The sequence below is a fragment of the Sus scrofa genome, chromosome 15 (genome assembly GCF_054392235.1).
Source record: "Sus scrofa isolate SSC_HxYL_T2T_F1_AM1 chromosome 15, Sscrofa_HxYL_maternal_Yorkshire_Landrace_v2.0, whole genome shotgun sequence".
In the NCBI taxonomy this organism is placed as follows: domain Eukaryota; kingdom Metazoa; phylum Chordata; class Mammalia; order Artiodactyla; family Suidae; genus Sus; species Sus scrofa.
The window spans coordinates 42,211,942-42,231,830 of record NC_139397.1 but is presented as its reverse complement, the minus strand read 5'-3'; positions in this window follow the sequence as shown (position 1 = coordinate 42,231,830).

Below are 19,889 nucleotides of genomic sequence, written 5' to 3'. Positions count from 1 at the left end.
TTACATCTGCAAAGACCCTTTTTCCAGATAAGGTGATAATCACAGGTGCATGGGACTAGACCTTGGCATCCATTATCAGCTTACCACAGTGATAGGTACTAAACAGAGAGAGAATAGGCAGAAGGAGCACCACATGCACTTGCAGAGCTTAAAAAAGATGTAACAGGATTCCTGAGGTTCAAAAAGAAAAAGAAAGGTAGATATATGTCTATAAGAGGACATGCAAAGAGCATTATTCAAGTCAGAGCCAGGAAAGTCAGCATAATTAACATCAATTCAATTGGAGGCTATTTTAGCACCAAAATTAATCCATAGAAACCTTCCCTTTGAACAACATTGTCAGCATACCTCCTGCCAAAATAAGGTTGAGACCCCAGAGAACCTTTTTACATTTGAATATTTTCAGTCTGCTTTAGTTCAGGCTCATAGCATTCTTATTGGCAATACTCTCTCAGAAACTTTCTATGTGCATTTGTGGGTTTTTTTGTTTGTTTGTTTGTTTTAATGAATTTGAGTCTGTTCCATTCTAATGAGTCAGAAAGCCACATCAGTACTTTTCTGTATAGGCCTTTTTTGGTTTGGTTTATTCAATACTATTTTAGGTGTGCCTAAACTTCTGTAGAACAATGTCCTTAGATTCCTAGAAACTCTTACTTCCAAGAAAGAGAGCTAATCTTAGGCTGAGTGAAACTGATGATATTTCTTAGCTTTACTGTGTATTCTAAAAATACCTATGTATATGCATATACTTTTATAACTGAATGCCAGAATAGGAACCACGGGAACCTCCTGATACTACTTAATTAAAATGTAGATTCCAGAGCCCAATAAGTGTTACTCAGTTGATGTATATTAGAACAAACAATTTACAAGATTAAGAATTTGGGTATATATTACAGTGATAAAGAAAATTAATATGTTAATTTTTAAAATAATGAATTGGTGCTAATAATATAAAAGAAGAAATTAGTAAACTAGAAAACTAGAAAACTATGTAATATACATATATCAAAAAGTTGGTTCTTTGGGTAAAAACAAGTAAATATAATAACATTTCAACATAATTGAACAAGAAAACAATTGATTAGGCACAAATATCCAATGTAGGAAATTTAAAATAGAAATAAGTTCATATCTTATAGCTATTTAAAAGGTAAAAGAGCATTATGAACAATATGAGTTTGAAAATTTAAATGATAAATTCAGATAAAACAAAAATTTACTAATTACGATGCAATAAGATACTGAAATCTTGAATAGTCATTAAAGAAATCAAATAATTATTAAAATCAACTCCATAATTAATAATATTTAACAAGCAATTCTCAGTAGAGTTGACATCATTGACAAACTGAGACAAAATTTTAAATAGGAAATACAGTTAATATGACACAGTTGCTTCCAGAGAATGAAGAAAAAGTAACACCATCTTGTTTTGAACACTTTCCTCCATCCTTTAAAAATCTATAAGAAGGAGGAAGACAACACAATAGAAAAAGAGTAAAATTCTTGTATATAAGATTCCAAAAAGATCTAAATGACCAAAAAAAAAAAAAGAGAGAGAGAGAAGATACCCTCATTTATTATCAGTGATGTGAAATTAAATCATAATGAGAAACCATTTTGTACGTACCAGTATAGCTAAAACTAAGAAGATTAAAAACAGCAACATTTGCTTACCTCAAACCATCCCCCTAAATAGGTGCAAACTATTTCATTTAGAATGGATAATGCAAATGAGGATCTTCTGTACAGCACAGGGAACTGTATCCAATCTCCTGGGATGGAACATGCTGAGAAGATAATCTAAGAAAGGGAATGTATATATATATGTATGAATGGGTCACTTTGCCATACAGCATAAATTAGAAGAATACTATAAATCAACTGGACTTTAATAAAAAACAATTAAAAAAATAGCAACTTTTAGCAAAGATAGGAAGAAACAAATATGTAATGTTGAGAGTGTAAATTTGTACAACCACTTTGGAAAATCATCTTACAGTACTTACTAAAGTAAAAATATGCAAAGCAGTTTTTCCTTTTTTTTTTTTTTTTTTTGGTCTTTTTTTTTTTTTTGCCATTTCTAGGGCCGCTTCTGTGGCATATGGAGGTTCCCAGGCTAGGGGTCTAATAGGAGCTGAAGCTGCCAGCCTACACCAGAGCCACAGCAACACAGGATCCAAGCCGTGTCTGCAACCTACACCACAGCTCACAGCAACGCCAGATCCCCAACCCACTGAGCAAGGGCAGGGATCAAACCCGCAACCTCATGGTTCCTAGTCAGATTCATTAACCACTGCGCCACAACAGGAATGCCAAGTTTTTCTTTTCTTATATGCATATAGACATTCCTACGTGCTCTCCCTCAAAATAGAAATACATTCCTACATGCTCTCCCTCAAAAAAGTAAAAGTATGTGTATAAGAGCACCATTCATGAAAAACAATATGTTGAGTTGTATTCATATATTAGAATACTATACAATAACAATAATGAATCAACTATTGCTGCATTCAACAAACATGAATAAATATCACAAACATAATATTTAATGAAAGAAGTAGCATGTTTCCCCAATCCCAAAGTTCATACTTTATGATTTTATTTATTTAAAAGTCAAAAACAGGCAAAACTTATTTATGGTCATAGAAGTAGGGATACCAGTTATGTTTGCAAATAGTAAGATTTTGAAGAAAACTTTTCAAAGGTGAGCAATATTTAGTTCTTTAACTGCGTGTTACTTACAAGGGAATGCCAATTTGTGAAAATTAAATATCTCTGTTATGGTTTCATATACATATATATTTTTTTATTTGAATGTTTGTAATAACTAAAACAAGAAGCAGAAGACCTAAAGAAAAGATGGTCTTTGAGAGAGTAATCCTCTCTCATGTTTTCCCCTAAATTTAATATAGATACAAACCGAAAATTATTTTAAATAAATCTGCGAATACATTAAATATTTTACATATAACCTTGAAAATTAATTTTGAAGGGAATAGGATTAAATAAAACAGATTTATTATCCAGGGGAGCAGGGGATTAGGACACAGTTCTGTGGAATTAAGAACCAAACCAAAACCAAAAAGGTTTTACAAGTAGAGTGTAGTTGACTATGTCAGATATTTCTGAGATGTTCTATAAGGCACAGACCAAAAAGAAGCTTTCAGAATTGGCAATTTTGGAGCTATTTTCTTACTTTTCTAGATTGGTTTAAATGGTATGGTATGGTAGAAACAAATAGAACCTGTTACAAATTTCAGATTCACAGAATTTTGGAATTTTAAGTGACATTCAGATTAAGCCTTCTCACTCATTGTGAACTGTGAGGCCAGCATGAAGGAACCTTGCATGAACCTATTGAAATTAGTTGACATCAGAATCCATTTTGGTGAAATCATCAACTTGAAAGATAGTGAAGAGTAGGTGTAAACACACACATTTTTCTTTAAGTAATTGAGTTGTACCCAGAACATATAAGGATAGATAATCTAATTAAAATAATTAACTAATAGGAATTATTTCAAAACATGGAGTATTGACACATTGGCATATTAACATATTTTATTAATGAGTATGACTAAAACTCTAATTTCTAGGTGAAGATGTCTTTGATCTATTTTGTTTTTTTTTTGTTTTGTTTTGTTTTGAACATGAGAATTGAGACTTAAATCTTGTTTTATATTTGATATTTAAAATATTAAAATTTTAGGAATTCCCATTGTGGTTCAGTGGTAATGACCCCAACTAGTATCCATAGGGACACGGGTTCGGTCCCTTGCCTTGCTCAGTGGTTAAGGATCTGGCATTGTGTGGTGTAGGTCGCAGATGTGGCTCAGATCCTGCATTGCTGTGGCTGTGGTGTAGGCCAGCAGCTGCAGGTCCCATTAAACCCCTGGCCTGGGAACTTCCATATGCCGCAGGTGCAGCCCTAAAAAGACAAAAAAAAAAATTATTAAATTATGGCTATATTCTTATTTATTTAGATAGTTATATCAGTGCAAAAAGTATACAGCAAACTTGGTAGAGAGTTTTTACATAGTGACTATTTAATAAGCAGTTATGTATGACAGCAGACCCAAGAGAATAAAATACATATTTCCAGGGTCTGATAGTTTGTTTTTTTCTCATTTGAGGACAGAGACTGCCTTCCTAAACCAACTTGTTACAATACATTTTTATCTCCATGGGAGGCACTGATGGGATTTCTAGTTTGGTTACCACAACCTGAGTCCTTGACTGAATGCAGAATTTTTTTACCCAAAAAGCTTTTCAATTTTTATTTCTTCCTTGTGAATTCAGTGTGATTTCCTATGTAAGATATCATTAATAAGGCATTATTTCTTATTTCCTAATAAGAAAATCAGGAAATATATCAATAAATTTGGAATTACCCAGTCTTTGATTCAAATCAAATGTTAAACTTATTTATTCTTTAATTCTGAGTCTGCTATAAAATATGCTTGCCCTCCTCTTCTGACATAGCAGTTATCACATTTAGCTTTCCCAGAAGATTTTGTGACTTATCAACAATGTCTGATGAGCTCAGGGAACTAATAATGATATCTAGCTTTTTTACTTATTACATTTCTGGTAGCCAAGATGACTATAGATTTTTTGAATTATTTAGCATAGAGCATTCCTCTCAAAGTGTATGTTATTTAAGGGAAAGTTCATGGATGAACCTTGAAGACTTTAAGGTGAGTGAAAGGAGCCAGATGCTAAGAAAATATACAGTGTGAATCCATGTATATGAAATGCCTTGGGTATGCAAATCTGTTAAATCAGAATTTATATTAGTGGTTACCAGAGAGTAGAGGAAAAGAAGGTGTCTACTAATGGGTAAAGGGTTCCTTTTTAGGGTAAAAAGAAAATTATAGAACAGAACATTGACATTTTCTAGAATTCACATCTCTGTAAATATACCAAAGAACATTGGATTTTACATTTAAACAAGTAAATTTTATCATATATGGATTATACCTGCATAAAAATATTAAAGAGTTATCATATGGTTATATCAATAGATGTAGAAAAGCATCCAATAATATTCACCAGTCATTCATCATAAAAATCTAAGAAAAACTGGTAATAGAAGGGACCTTCCTTAACATGATAAAGACTATTTATGAGAGTTCTTGTTGTGGCTCAGTGGAAAAGAACCCATCTAGTATCCAGGAGGATGTGGGTTTCATCCCTCGCCTCGCTCATTGGGTTAAGGATCTGACATTGCTTTGAGCTGCAGTGTAGGTTGCAGACATGGCTTGGATGTGGTGTTGCTGTGGCTGAGGCATAGGCCAGCAGCTATAGCTCCAGTTAGACCCCTGGCTTGGGAACTTCCATATACTGCAGATAAGACCCTAAAATGCAGGAGAAAAAAAAAAAAGACTCTTTATAAGAAAACATTACCCAATGTCATATTTAATCATGAGAGACTGAACATTTCCTATCTAGGAGAGGAGACAAGGCAAGCATGTCCATTCACATTCAGCATTTTGATGGAAGTCCTAGTAGTGCAGTAAGAAAAATAAATGAAAGTATAGAGATTAAAAAGGGAAAGCATAAAATTCTCTTTATCTGCAAAGAGCATAACACACACACACACACACACACACACACACACACATACACACACACACACACACACATACATATAGAGAGAGACAGCTAGAATATCTCCAGATATCTATTTTTTAAGAAAATAAGCAAGCCGTGGAAATTATTAGTAAAGTCTTAGGAAACAATATCTATATGCAGAAGTCAGTTGCTTTCCTAGTTACCAACAGTTAACAACTGGAATTAAATTTTTTTTAAGTTAAAGTAGTACCAAACACAAAATAAACACATAAGTGTAAATCTAGTAAAACATGTACAGGATATATGCAGGAAAAGACAAAATGACAAAAATTCAAAGATATAAATTAATAGAGTAATAGCCCATGTTCAGGGACTAGAAGACAATTTTATTAAAGTGCCATTTCTTTATAATTTTAGCTAAAGAATCAGAACAATCCTTCTCAAATTATCAGCAGGTTTTTATACAGATATTGACACAATTATTTACAAATTGTCATGGAAAGGGATAAGACCTAGACTAAACAACATAATTCTGAAATAAAAGGGTGGACTTATACTACTCATTACCTTATTTTAGAATTTATGTTAAAAATACTATAATTAAAACTGCATAGGTATTGACTCAGGCATAGATGAATTGATGCATAGAACAGAATAAAGGGCCCAGAAATAGACCCACAAAAATATTTGTATAAAGGCAAAAAGACAATTCAATGGAAGAACCATTGTCCTTTCTAAAAGTAGTGCTAGAGTAGTGGATATCCATATGCAGAAAAAGGAAACTAGACACAGACCTCATGGTTTACAAAAAAATATATCTAAAAATGAATCATAGGATTAATTCAAAATTTAAAACTGTAAAACTTCTATAGGAAAATAGAGGAGGGGGAGTTCCCATCATATCTCAGTGCCAATGAACCCGACTAGCATTGATGAGGACTTGGTTCAATCGCTGGCCTCGCTCAGTGGGTTTAGGATCTGGCACTGCTGTGAGCTGTGGTAGGTTGCAGACACAGTTCGGATCCTGTGTTGCCATGACTCTGGTGTAAGCTAGCAGCTGCAGCTCTGATGGGACCCCTAGCCTGGGAACCTCCATATGCTGCAGGTGCAGCCCTTTAAAAAAAAAAGAAGGGAAAAGAAAATATAGGATAAAATCTGTATACTTCTGATTTGCTAATAAACTTCCAGTTGTATAAATGAATGCAAATCTATGAAAAAAATTAGTAAGTTGGCCTTTATTAAAATTAAAATTTTTGTTCAATGAAAGATGCTCTTTAAGAGAATGGAAAGACAGTCTTCTACTAAGATAAATTATTTTCAATTTGGGGATAAACCCAGGGGGACTTTTAGGGCTGTGAAACATTTTCTATTCTAAATATGTGGAATACCTTATTAAAGAGGGTGAGGGAAAAGGGGCTGAGCTAGGTAACTTTAGAAAGAAGTGGATGATCCAGCAGTCCCACTCCTTGGCATGTTCAGAGAAAACCATAATTTGAAAAGATACATGCACCCCAGTGTTCATTTCAGCACTATTTACAATAGCCAAGACATGAAAGCAACCTAAATGTCCATTGACAGAGGAGTAGATATGAAGATATGGTACATATGTACAATGGAATACCATTCAGCGATAAAAAATATGAAATAATGCCATTTGTAGCAATGTGGATGGACCTAGTGATTCTCATACCAAGTGAAGTAAGTCAAACAAAGACAAATACCATATGATATCACTTAAATGTGCAATCTAATTAGAATTATTTATAAAACAGAAACAAACCCACAGGTTTCAGAATAAAACTTCGGGTTACAGTAGGGGAAATGGGTGGGCAGATAAATTGGGAGGATGGGAATAACACGTATACAGTACTGTATATACAGTGGATTATTAAGGAGAACCTACTCTATGGCACAGAGAAATTTACTCAATATTCTGTTAAAAACCTATATGGAAAAATAATGGATAAATGTACATGTAAAACTGATTTATTTTGCTGTACACCTGAAATTAATACAACATTGTAAGTCAACTACACTCTAATAAAATTTTTTAGAAAAAAAAAAGAGTGGAAACATTGTAAATCAACTATAATGGAAAAAAAAATCCTAAAAAAGAAGAAATAGTGGAGACCGTAAAACTGGAGAACTATGTGTCTCTATCATCTATTTATCTTTTATCTCTCTCTGTATTTTTATCTATCTTTCTGTCCTTTTATCTATCTGTTCTTTTATCTATCCTTTTTCTATCCATCTCTCTCTCTATCCTTTTATTTATCTATCCTCTATCTATCCTTTTATCTATCTATCTATCTCTCTATATATAGCATTGTAGTTGGTAAAATTATTTCCCATGGGGGTACAGGTTAACAACTCTGAAAATGGTGTGCATGTAAAGTGGAAGTAGACAAATAAGTAAATGGATGGTAGATGGTGGGAGCCAGGTTTCACCCTGTTGGAGTGGGAGCTTAATCAAAATAAGCAGGAAGGTTAGAATGAACTATATATACTAGATGAGGGTTGGAGACATCAGTAGGAACTCATATTGAGCTTAATATAAGTATACATGACCCATGATGTGAGTGATGAGCATAGCACTCCTCTGGTCTTCTTCCCAGTAATCCAAACACCAGTAATCATGAGAAAAATATCAGAGGAATCTAAATTGAAGGATATTCTACAAAATACCTAATCAACATTCCTTATACTTGTAAAGCCCATTTATTTATTTATTTTTGGCTTTTTTTTTTTTTTCTTTTTTTGCCTTTTCTAGGGCCGCTCCTGTGGCATATGGAGGTTCTCAGGCTAGGGGTCCAGTCAGAGCTGTAGCCACTGGCCTACACCACAGCCACAGCAACTCCAGACCTGAGCCACGTCTGCAACCTACACCAGAGCTCAGGGCAGTGCTAGGTCCTTAACCCACTGAGCAAGGCCAGGGATTGAACCCTCAACCTCATGGTTCCTAGTCGGATTCGTTAACCACTGAGCCACAACAGGAGCTCCTGTAAAGCCCATTTAAAAAAAAAAGAAAATCTGAGAAACCAAGACAAGTCTAAATGAACCTATGGAATCTTCATGTAGGCTCTGTGGACTGGCTAGGCAACAGAAAAAGAACATGAGGCAAAAATTTAGGCAGTTCAGCCAAGTATGAGATTTAGTTAAAAATAATGCATCATTATTGATTTTTTTTTGTTGGGACAAATGCACTAAGGTACTGTTAACAAAGGGAGAACTGAGAGTTAGATACCCAGGAACTCTGCAGTAGTCTTACAAAATTTTGGTGAGTCTAGAATTTTTCTAAAATAGAGCAATTCTTATTTTTTTAATGCAACTGTCAATTATTTATCTTAGAGATCCTGGGGAAGTTGCTTATTTTCATCATATCTCAGGTTTTTAACCTGAAAATGAGCATAATTGCATAAAACTTACAGAATTGCAGTGAAAAAAATGAGTGGAAAGCATTTTAAGTTGTACAGTATGCTTCTTAAGTTATATAGTAAAGGTGAGTGTTATTGGTAATGAGAGAAAAAGTAAAAAAGTGCACGCCTTACTAGGATACTTGACATTAAGAGCTCCTACATATTTTACTCAAAATGTAGTAAATGTGTTTATATGAGTATATTCCAAGCAGTAAGTGTACATCTTTGTATGCGTGTGTACGTGTGTTGCGTGTTATTGGTATATTTACAGAGGAAAATTTTATGTCCCCAAAGATATGGTAAATACTGAATATCTTCCAGTCTTGTTATGAACAGATTTATTCAGAACAAAATGAGTGACATAATAGCTAAATGCAGATGTTATAAAAATAACAAAACCCTTAAGCTATTTGACAAATCATGAAGATATCCTGTTGCAAAATAGATAAAGCAATTTGCTCTTTGAAATACTGTAGCAATCGGATATGGGCAAATCTGTCCTGAATTTAACAGAAACCACAGAATGACTTAGCTATCCATAAATCCACACATGACAGTACTTAAGCAGGCTTCATAAATGATTTGCAAGAGGTAGAGGATTTTACTATAATTGTTCTCTGTGGCCATAAAAAGCATTATGGAATAGGAAAAAAAATGAAAAGCACACAGTACGAGGTGTGGAAGGTAAAATTAAAAAAAAAAACTTTTAATGAGCTAAAATAAATGTTTTATCATTTGTATAAGGAGAGAAGGAAGTCTCTCTAATTGCTAAGACCTATCCTCCATTTTATCAAGCAAATAAGTCCAGTTTCTTCTTGAGTAAATCACAAACTAGTGGGTTCTAAAGCTTAGGGGTGTAAAAGTACTTCATGAAGTTCTTGTTAAAAATATTCCTTGGCCCTATCATCAGAATTTAACACCATGTATTTTTTTCTAAACATGACTTAAGGGACTTACGGTGCATTAGATATAATTTGTTTCATTGCATATTTATTATGATTTATTACAAATAATTTTTTATTTCTTCCTTTTTTTCTGTATTCATGGTTTATTTGCAAGAACATTAATTAAATTCCATTTAGCTGTGTCTTCCATTGTTTCTGTTGAGAAGTTGTGATTTTTTGTTGTTTTTTTTTTAGTTTTCAATAAGCTTACTATAATGTGTCTGTAGAAATGCTTGCTTCTTGGCCTTGATCAATTTTGGAAATTTCTGAATTGTTTGACTTTAGATTATGGTTCCAGGGAAAAACACAGTCTATTTTTATAAACTTGGAGTTGAAGAGTGTTTGGACAGGAGTCACATCGATGTTATAGACATCAGTCCTCTTTGCCATATCTTGAAAATATAGTCTTATCTCTTCATTTTTATTCTTTTATTTTCCATTCTGTTTCAGTATGAATATCGTTATTCTTATTTATGTGTTGATAAGCTACTCCTCTCTTTTATACTAACCCATCTGCTGCCTAAACCCTCAGGTGAGATATTATTTTCAGGGAGTTCCCATCATGGCTCAGTGGTAATGAACTCGACTAGTATCCATGAGGATGCAGGTTCGATCCTTGGCTCTACTCAGTGGGTTAAGGATCTGGTATTGCCTTGAGCCATGGTGTAGGTCACAGACGTGGCTTGGATCTGGTGTTGCTGTGACTGTGGTGCATGTAGATACAAAAAAAAAAAAAAAATTATTTTCAGTTATTCTATTTTTGTGGTTCTTACAGATACATTTGAAGTTTTATACAGTATCCAATTTTCTACTGAGGTTGTCTATTTTTTTACCTTATTTAACAACTAACAAATTAATCATGGATATTTTAAAGTCCATATCTTATAAGTTCAATATTTGACTCCTGTAGTCAGTGTCCATTGTTATCAGTTTTCTTTTGATTTCTCTATTAGATTTTATCTTTTTTCATTCATATAAATGTATCTTTTTTCATTCATATAAATGTATTTTTATCTTTTTTCATTCATATAAATGTATTTCATGGTGTTGAAATACATTTATATGCTAAACACGAACAGAACTTGCCCAAGTTATAACACCGGTAAAACCAAACTTTCCTGTTCCTATAAATGTTCTTCTTGGCCAGAAACACAATTTATGCAGTCGTCCAGCTCCCTAATGCCAAGCCAACTCTGGGTTCCATAAACTTTTGTTTCCTTGATCTTTCTACGTAAGGTCAGATATGCAACCCCAGCCAATCACACCCTATTTCCATGTTGACCCTTCTACTGCTATGTAAACTCACTCTTGTCCAGAATCCCTTAGGAAGACTGTACTGCAGCTTGGGGGGCACTATATTCCCCCAGTAAACAGGAGGTTTTCCTTTGAATAATGGATGTCAATCTACTTACTATATTGTTTTGTTTTTTGATTTGACACTGATTATTGTTAACCAAATATCATTGCAAATGAAATAATGTGTGAATAATTTAGGAAACTGAAAAAGGTTACAATGATTTACTTTTGTTTGTGATAGTCAGTTAAGATTGGGAGAGATAATTATACACAACCTGAGACTGAGAATACAGTGTTATATTTAGGAAAACTGGTCTAGCACTTCAGAGTGAGGCTCAAAATCTGAGAGAATCCATCCTCTAATTTTTGTCCCCCATAAGACAATCAAATGCTCTGTTTAATTCAGCATCTTCATCTCTGATTTCTCCTAAATTTTTAATACTCTAAGTATCAGCCTTATAATTATTAAGTTGTAGATTCAAAAACCAAGTACAACTCTCATGGCTTTCAGAAGATTGTTTGCATACACAGAAAATTCTGTGGATTCAACAAATAAAATATATTAGAACTAATTTAGTGAGGATGCACAATATAAGGTCAATTTTTAAAAAAATCAATCACATTTCTACAATATGCATAATAATCAATTGGAAAATAAAATTTAAAAAATAATTTAAAAGAGTTCAGTTTCAGCTCAGACACAAGCCTGGACTGAAAAACAATTTTTTTTTGGATGCATTCGAAAGGTAGAAGAATATGCTGTCTCTTTGGACGTAAGGATTATTTTGAGCTGATTATTTTTGAGAAAGTGCAGACCTGGGAAAAGCTCTGAAAACAGAGTAGATGTTACCATTTTGTAAAGGAAATTTACATTTGTAGAGGCAACAGTAAAGTAAGCTGGATGAAAGAAAATGTTATTAATAAAATCCTAAGGAAGATATAGAACTATGGTATGACCCAACAATCCCACTCCTAGGCATTTATCCAGACAAAACTTTCATTGAAAAAGATACATACACCCCTGTGTTCACTGAAGCGCTATTCACCACAGCCAAGTCATAGAAACAACCTAAATGTCCATTGACAGATGAATGGATAAAAAGATGTGGTAGACATACAAGAAGGAATACTACTCAGCCACAAAAAAACCCCAAAATAATGCCATTTGCAACAACATGGATGCGATTAGAGATTTTCATACTAAGTGAAGTAAGTCAGGACGAGAAAGACAAATACCATATGATATCACTTATATGTAAAATCTAAAATACAGTGCAGATGAAACTATCTACAAACCAAAAACAGTCTCCCAGCTATAGAGAACAGACTTGTGGTTGTCAAGGGGGATAGGGGAGGGAGTGGGATGGATGGGGAGTTGGGGGTTAGTAGATGCAAACTATTACATGTAGAATTGGTAAACAATGAGGTCTTACCATATAGCACAGGGAACTATATCCAGTCTCTTGTGATAGAACATGATGGAAGATAGTATGAGAAAAAGAATGTATGTATATGCGCAGCTAGGTCACTATGTTTTGCAGCAGATGTTGACAGAATATTGTAAATCAAGTATAATAAAAATTTCTAAAATTGTAAGGAAGAGAAATTACATTTACAGTACTGTATTTATCAATGCCAGAGGTTTATTGGGTCTATTTATAGATGAATTGGCTGTCATACCTACATCAGTATTGTCTCATATGCTTTAAAACAGTGTATCTCTTATTCATATTACTAACACTAATTATCAAAAATTAAAAGGTAATGTGAAAAAATCATATTTACTTACAGGTATAAAAATTTATGCATTAATAACAAAGAAGCAGAAATTTGACCACTTTATGGTTACCTAGAATAATGGATACCATGGCTTCATGGTAGCCTAGTCTATACACTAATGAATGATTCATTATTAAAATGTTTATGGCATAGAGTATTATTGTCACATTCATAATAAATTATTAGGAGTTCCTATCTTTGCTCAGTGGAAACGAATCTGACTAGCATCCTTGAGGACGCAGGTTCAATCCCTGGCCTTGCTCAGTGGGTAAAGGATCTGGCCATGGCATGAACTGTGGTATAGGCACAGACCTGGCTCAGATCCTTTGTTTCTGTGGCTCTGGTGTAGGCTGGTAGCCACAGCTCTGATTTGACCCCTAGCCTGGGAACTTCCATGTGCTGTGTATGCGGTCCTGAAAACACAAAAGACAAATAATAATAATAATAATAATAATAAATTCTTAGAAACACTTTTGCATTAAAAACAAAACAAAACACTTTCCTATGATAATAGGCCAATATGCACTTTCTCCAATTATGAGAGGAGAGAAAAAGAGAAAGAATACTGTTGTATAGTAATTTAATTTTTTGAAAGCATAGTACAGAACATTAAGGAGACTAACACATTATTAATTTTGTAATAACTGTCACTTACCTTTTGCCTATGCAAGAATAAGCAATCCACTTCAATACAAATCGTGCACAGAATGTTCCACATGATAAATACTAAGATGATGATAATAGCGGTGACATACACACACACAAGGACATTTAATACACTTCTTTCCCTACAGTTATCATGTTTTCGCACAAGGACATTCACGATGAAATTGGATTGTTATGATCATTATACAACTACAGATGTGATAAATTCATTTGAGTAATTAAAAAAAAAGAATAAAAACCATTTGATCCTTTCAATAGACACAGAAAAAGCCTTTGACAAAATCCAACACCCATTTCTGATTAAAAACCCTTCAGAAAGTGGGCCTAGAGGGAACCAGCCTCAACATAATAAAGGCCATATATGACAAACCCACAGTGAACATCATTCTCAATGGTGAAAAGCTTAAAGAATTCCCGCTGAGATCAGGAACAAGACAAGGATGTCTGCTCTTGCCACTACTCTTCAACATAGTTCTGGAAGTCCTAGCCATGGCAATCAGAGAAGTAGAAGAGATAAAAGGAATCCAAATTGGAAAGGAAGAAGTCAAACTCAATATTTGCAGATGACATGATGCTACACCTAGAGAATCCTCAAGACTCTACCAGAAAACTGTTAGAGCTCATCCATGAATTTGGCAAAGTCACAGGATACAAAATTAATACGCAGAAATTGATGGTATTTCTATATTCTAACATTGAAAGATCAGAAAGATCTCTGGAAAGACACCAACATCAAATGCTTTCACTGACATGTGGGATCTGGAAAAAGGACAGGCTGAACTTCTTTGCATAACAGATGCTGACTCATAGACATTGAAAAACTCATGGTCTGTGGAGGAGACAGTTACAGGGGTGGAGGGATGTGCTGGCGTGTGGGATGGAAATCCTATAAAATTGGATTGTGATGATCACTGTACAACTATAAATGTTAATACATTCATTGAGTAATAAAAAATAAAATAAAGTTTTAAATATTAAAAAAAGGACATTTGGGGAGTTCCCTTCATGGCGCAGTGGTTAACGAATCCAACTAGGAACCATGAGGTTGCGGGTTCGATCCCTGCCCTTGCTCAGTGGGTTGGCGATCTGGCGTTGCCGTGAGCTGTGGTGTAGGTCGCAGACGCGGCTCGGATCTGAGGTTGCTGTGGCTCTGATGTAGGCTGGCGGCTACAGCTCCAATTCGACCCCTAGCCTGGGAACCTCCATATGCTGCAGGAGCGGCCCAAGGAACGGCAAAGGGACAAGGAAGGAAAAAAAAAAAAAAAGGACATTCGTGAATATACACAGCAGGTAAATTGTTTTAACTGTATGGCATGATGGTTATTTATTATTCATTGAGTGAAATGGATAATTGTAAAGACCTCATCCTCTTCACGTTGAGTAGGATGAGGAGGGGTTGGTCTTGTTGTCTCAAGGGGGGCAGAGGGAGAAGAATTTGGAGAGCAGGAGAGGCTGGAACACCTCTTTATCAAAATATACGTAACCTCTCTGACTTTTTGGCTTTTTCATTTATCTAAAAATGTTTCTATACAGTATCAACCCTTTTCCACTCTCTGCTTTAGTTTTAGCACCTGTATCATAGGAAAGATCTGTGCTGTAAAAGACGTCAGAAGCAGTCAGGCATCCTCAGAGTCCTTCTGCTGGACGGTCTGATGTTAATTTGCTGCCTGGCACTGCTGCTTCTACATCATCTTCCTCATCGTCCGGCACTGATTGGAAGCCCTCATCTCCATCAGGTTCTCCTCTGTAGTCACTCTGGTGTGGTATCTATTAGTTCTTAAATTTCTCCATTGTCCATATCTTGAAACCCTTCACCCCCCCCATGTCTTTTTTTTTTTTCCCAAATCCACAGTCTCTTTCATGTTTTTTTGATTGGCTCTGTCATAAATATGAAGCTGTGTATAACATCTAGAGTCAGTTTTCTGCAGCAGGAATTTACTGTTTCTGGATAAATGGCTTTCATGTCTTTTTCTGTAATAAGGATGACATCTTCATTGGTGTGATCCTTCCAGACTTTCATGATGTTCTCTCTGTCCTGGCTCTTTTCCACAGTGTTGACAATCCTTTCCAGAGAGTTCTGTGGTAATGGACCTTAGAAGTCCTTACAACCTCCTAGAGGCAGAATTAGAGATGTTGTGTTTGGGGCAAATAGAGCAGTTCAACACTTTCATTGTTGAACTTCAGATATTCTGCAGTGTCCAATATCAAAAGAACATTATTTATTTATTTATTTATTACTCAAATGAATTTATCACATCTGTAGTTGTATAATGATCATAACAATCCAATTTCACAGGATTTCCATCCCATAACCCAAACACATCCCCCCCAACCCCAAACTGTCTCCTCTGCAGACCATGAGTTTTTCAATGTCTGTGAGTCAGCATCTGTTCTGCAAGGAAGTTCCGTCTGTCCTTTTTTCAGATCCCACATGTCAGTGAAAGCATTTGATGTTGGTGTCTCTTTGTATGGCTGACTTCGCTTAGCATGATCATTTCTAGGTCCATCCATGTTGCAAAAAATGCTGGTATTTCATTCATTTTAATGGCTGAGTAATATTCCATTATGTATATGGACCACCTCTTCTTGATCCACTCCTCTGTTGATGGACATTTAGTTTGTTTCCATGTCTTGGCTATTGTAAATAGTGCTGCAATGAACATCAGAGTACATGTGTCTTTGCGAGTCATGGTTTTCTCTGGATAGATGCCCAGGAGTGGGATGGCTGGATCAAATGGTAGTTCTATTTTTAGTTTTCTGAGGAATATCCTTACTGTTTTCCACATCACACCAACAGTTGTAATAGGGTTCCTTTTTCTTCACACCCTCTCCAGCACTTATTGTTTGTAGACTTTTGGATGATGGTCATTCTGGCTGGTGTAAGGTGGTACCTCAGAGTGGTTTTGATTTGCATTTCTCTAATAATGAGTGATGCTGAACATCTTTTCACGTGTTTCTTGGCCATCTGTATGTCTTCTTTGGAGAATTGTCTGTTTAGATCTTCTGCCTATTTTTGGATGGGGTTGTTGGTTTCTTTGATGTGGAGCTGCAGAAGGTGTTTATAAATTTTGGAGATTAATCCCTTGTCAGTTGATTCACTTGCAATGATTTTCTCCCATTCTGTGGGTTGTCTTTGCTGTGCAGAAACTTTGAAATTTGATTAGGTCCCATTTCTTTATTTTTGTTTTTACTGTCAATGCTTTTAAGAGGTGGATCTGAGAAGATGTTGCTGTCGTTTATTTTGGGGGGACGGACTGTTTCTTTTGCTGCTTTGTCTCTGTAACCGATTGCCTTTTAAAGTTTTCTTGGAAAACCTATCCTTCTGAAACTATTTCAAAAGAACTTTGAAAGGCAATCCATTACAGAGACAAAGTAGCAATGGAAACAATCCCTCCCCCAAAATAGGGTTGTCATTCTCCAGGCCTTCTTATTGTAGATCCAAAAGACTGGCAGCTGATACTTATACTTTCTCTTCAAGGCTGGAGGGTTTAGCAGCTTTATTAATGAGAACAGTGCTGATCATAAACTTAACAACATTTGCACAAAACAATAGTTAGCCCATCCCTTCCTGCCTAAAATCCTAATGCCCACTTCTCTTCCTTACTGAGAAATGGTCTTCATAAAATTTTTTTTTCAAAATAATTCACTTTCATCTGCATTGAAAACCTGTTCAGGCAGATATCCTTCCCCATCAATGATTTTTTTAATAGTGTCTGGAAACTTTTCTGTTGTCTCTTGGTTGGCAGAATCTGCTTCTCCAGGTATCTATACATTTCTTTAAGTTGAGCCTCTGTCTGAAATTATCAAACCATCTTTTGTTGGCATTAAATTTCCAGCTTCAGATCCTTCACCTTCTTTTTGCTTTAAGTTGTCCTATAATGACTTTGTTGTTCTCTAATCATATTAGTGTATAGGTTTGCCTTTCTTATAACAGTCCTGCACCCACTAAAGCTGCATTTTCAAAATGAGATAAAAAGATACTTTACAAAATAGAACAAGGTTTTTGTGTTTACTGTCATAGCTGCAGCAACAGCGTAATACATTTCCTTTTCCTTTTTTTCACAGTGGTCCTTACACTTGATTCATTTATCTTGGAGTGATGAGCAACCATAGCTGTAGACCTCATTCTATGGTCTATATCAAGCAATTCAACCTTTTCTTGTTGTGTCATGATTTTCTCTGCTTATTGGAGGCACTTCCAGCATCACTAGTGGCACTTTGTATGGGTCCCATCTTGTTATTCAAGGTTTAAAGTATTGCACTAAACACAGCCAAAAATAAACAATAACTCTGAGACCACTTTTTGCTGTGATATACAATTTACTGAAGAGCCAAACTGCTCATACAGAGATGATTACTGTTACATGGTATTTTAATAAAAAATTCCCAAACATTTGAGCTCACTACAATAGCAACAAAAAGCAGCTACAAAATTATTACAGTAATACAGTGAGCACTATAGTTAATTTTATTTAGTTGTGATTTAGTATTGCATCTTTACATCTGTTTACATTTCCTTTGCCTGAGAATGGTGCCATGTATGATCTGTTTGAGTAAGTTCTGATACATTTTAAATCTTTATAATAGATTCGTATGTATTTTATGATAGTAAATGATGAACTATTGTCTATATTATTTTATGCATTCATGACATACCTAACTTTTTCTGAAGTTTTTCATTATTTGTAGGCTATGTAATTAGTCTGCAGGTTTTTTCAAATTGCCACAGATCTCAAAAATTTTTATTCCAGTATATTTATTGAAAGCAATCTGTGGATTTCCTGTAGTGGCTCAGTGGGTAAAGAAATAAACTAGTATCCATGAGGATGTGGGTTTGCTCTCTGGCCTTGCTTAGTGGGTTAAGGATCCAGCGTTGCTGAAAGCTGTGGCATAGGTCACAGATGTGGCTTGGATCCCACATACTGTGGCTGGGGTGTAGGTTGGCAGCTGCAGCTCTGATTCAAACTCTAGCCTGGCAATTTCCATGTGCTCCAGATGTGACCCCCCCCCCAAAAAAAATACTCTGTGCTTAAGTGGACTCATGCAATTCAAACCATGTTGTTCAAGGGTCAACTATATTTATAACACATTCTTTATAGGCAACATATATGAGATTACAAACCCCAGGAAATTGTAAGAGAAACAGTATTGCAACACTGCTTATGTTATTCTCAGCAGTGAGCAATGTAATAAATTAGAAAGGAGGGTAATAGGGTATGAAACTCCTTTGCTAGGGGATTGAATGTTATGCAAAGGGAAGAAATGTGTCAGGAACAGATAACAGTCCAGCCATTTCTAACGCACTTTTAAGGAAATTACTAGGAGTAGAATATATTTCAAAGTTAAGTTTTACAATTATTTTAAGTATCTATGTCTACAAAAGCTAAGGGTCCTTTCGTATAATAAAATAAGTCCTGTTCAAGATATTTGCTCTTTCTAAATGTTTTCACCCCTCTCTTTGGTATTTTACATTGTGTGCTAGCTAAATGCAATGAAAATAAGATCTTCCTCACATTAGTTTAACTTTGCCCTGGATTAACTAATAACTTAAAATGTGTGGGAACACTTCCTCAAAAATTGCTGAAATGCAGAGTATTCTTCCTGCACAAGAAGAATACATTGCTTTATTGTGAAAAGAAAAGTGATATACAATGAAAAGTCAATTTCTTCCTCATGACAAAAATAAAGCCAAGCAACTAAATTACTAAATAACCTGCTAGACCTGAAAATAAACCTTCTTATATTCTCAGGTATATAGTCCTCGACATTGACCAAGTGAGGAAGTAGTAGAGATCCAGAAAATGCCTTCTTCAGTTGAGAACATGTAAATCCAAATCAACCAAAGAGCAATTAATCTTAATTTATGCAAAAAGGTGCATAATGGGAGGGGAGTGAACACAATAGTCATTTGTTCAGATGGATGTATCTGAAGGCATCCGCAAAATTTTACAGATAGTTCTTCCCTGAGACCAATCAGCTACATGCTGTAGGAATGAATACTTAAAACCAAAACACAAAACAAAACAAAATATAAAAGAACATGCAAACAAGAAACAGTACCGTAGAACATCTTCCTCACAACTAAAGGTAAGTTTTGTTTCTACCTTAAAGCAGTTGTCTTTTAGTTCCAATTCTTAGAGATCTGCAGGGTTTAATCTTCCCCCTCTATCTTATCACAAACTTCTTTCACTGCCAAAAGCAGATTTAT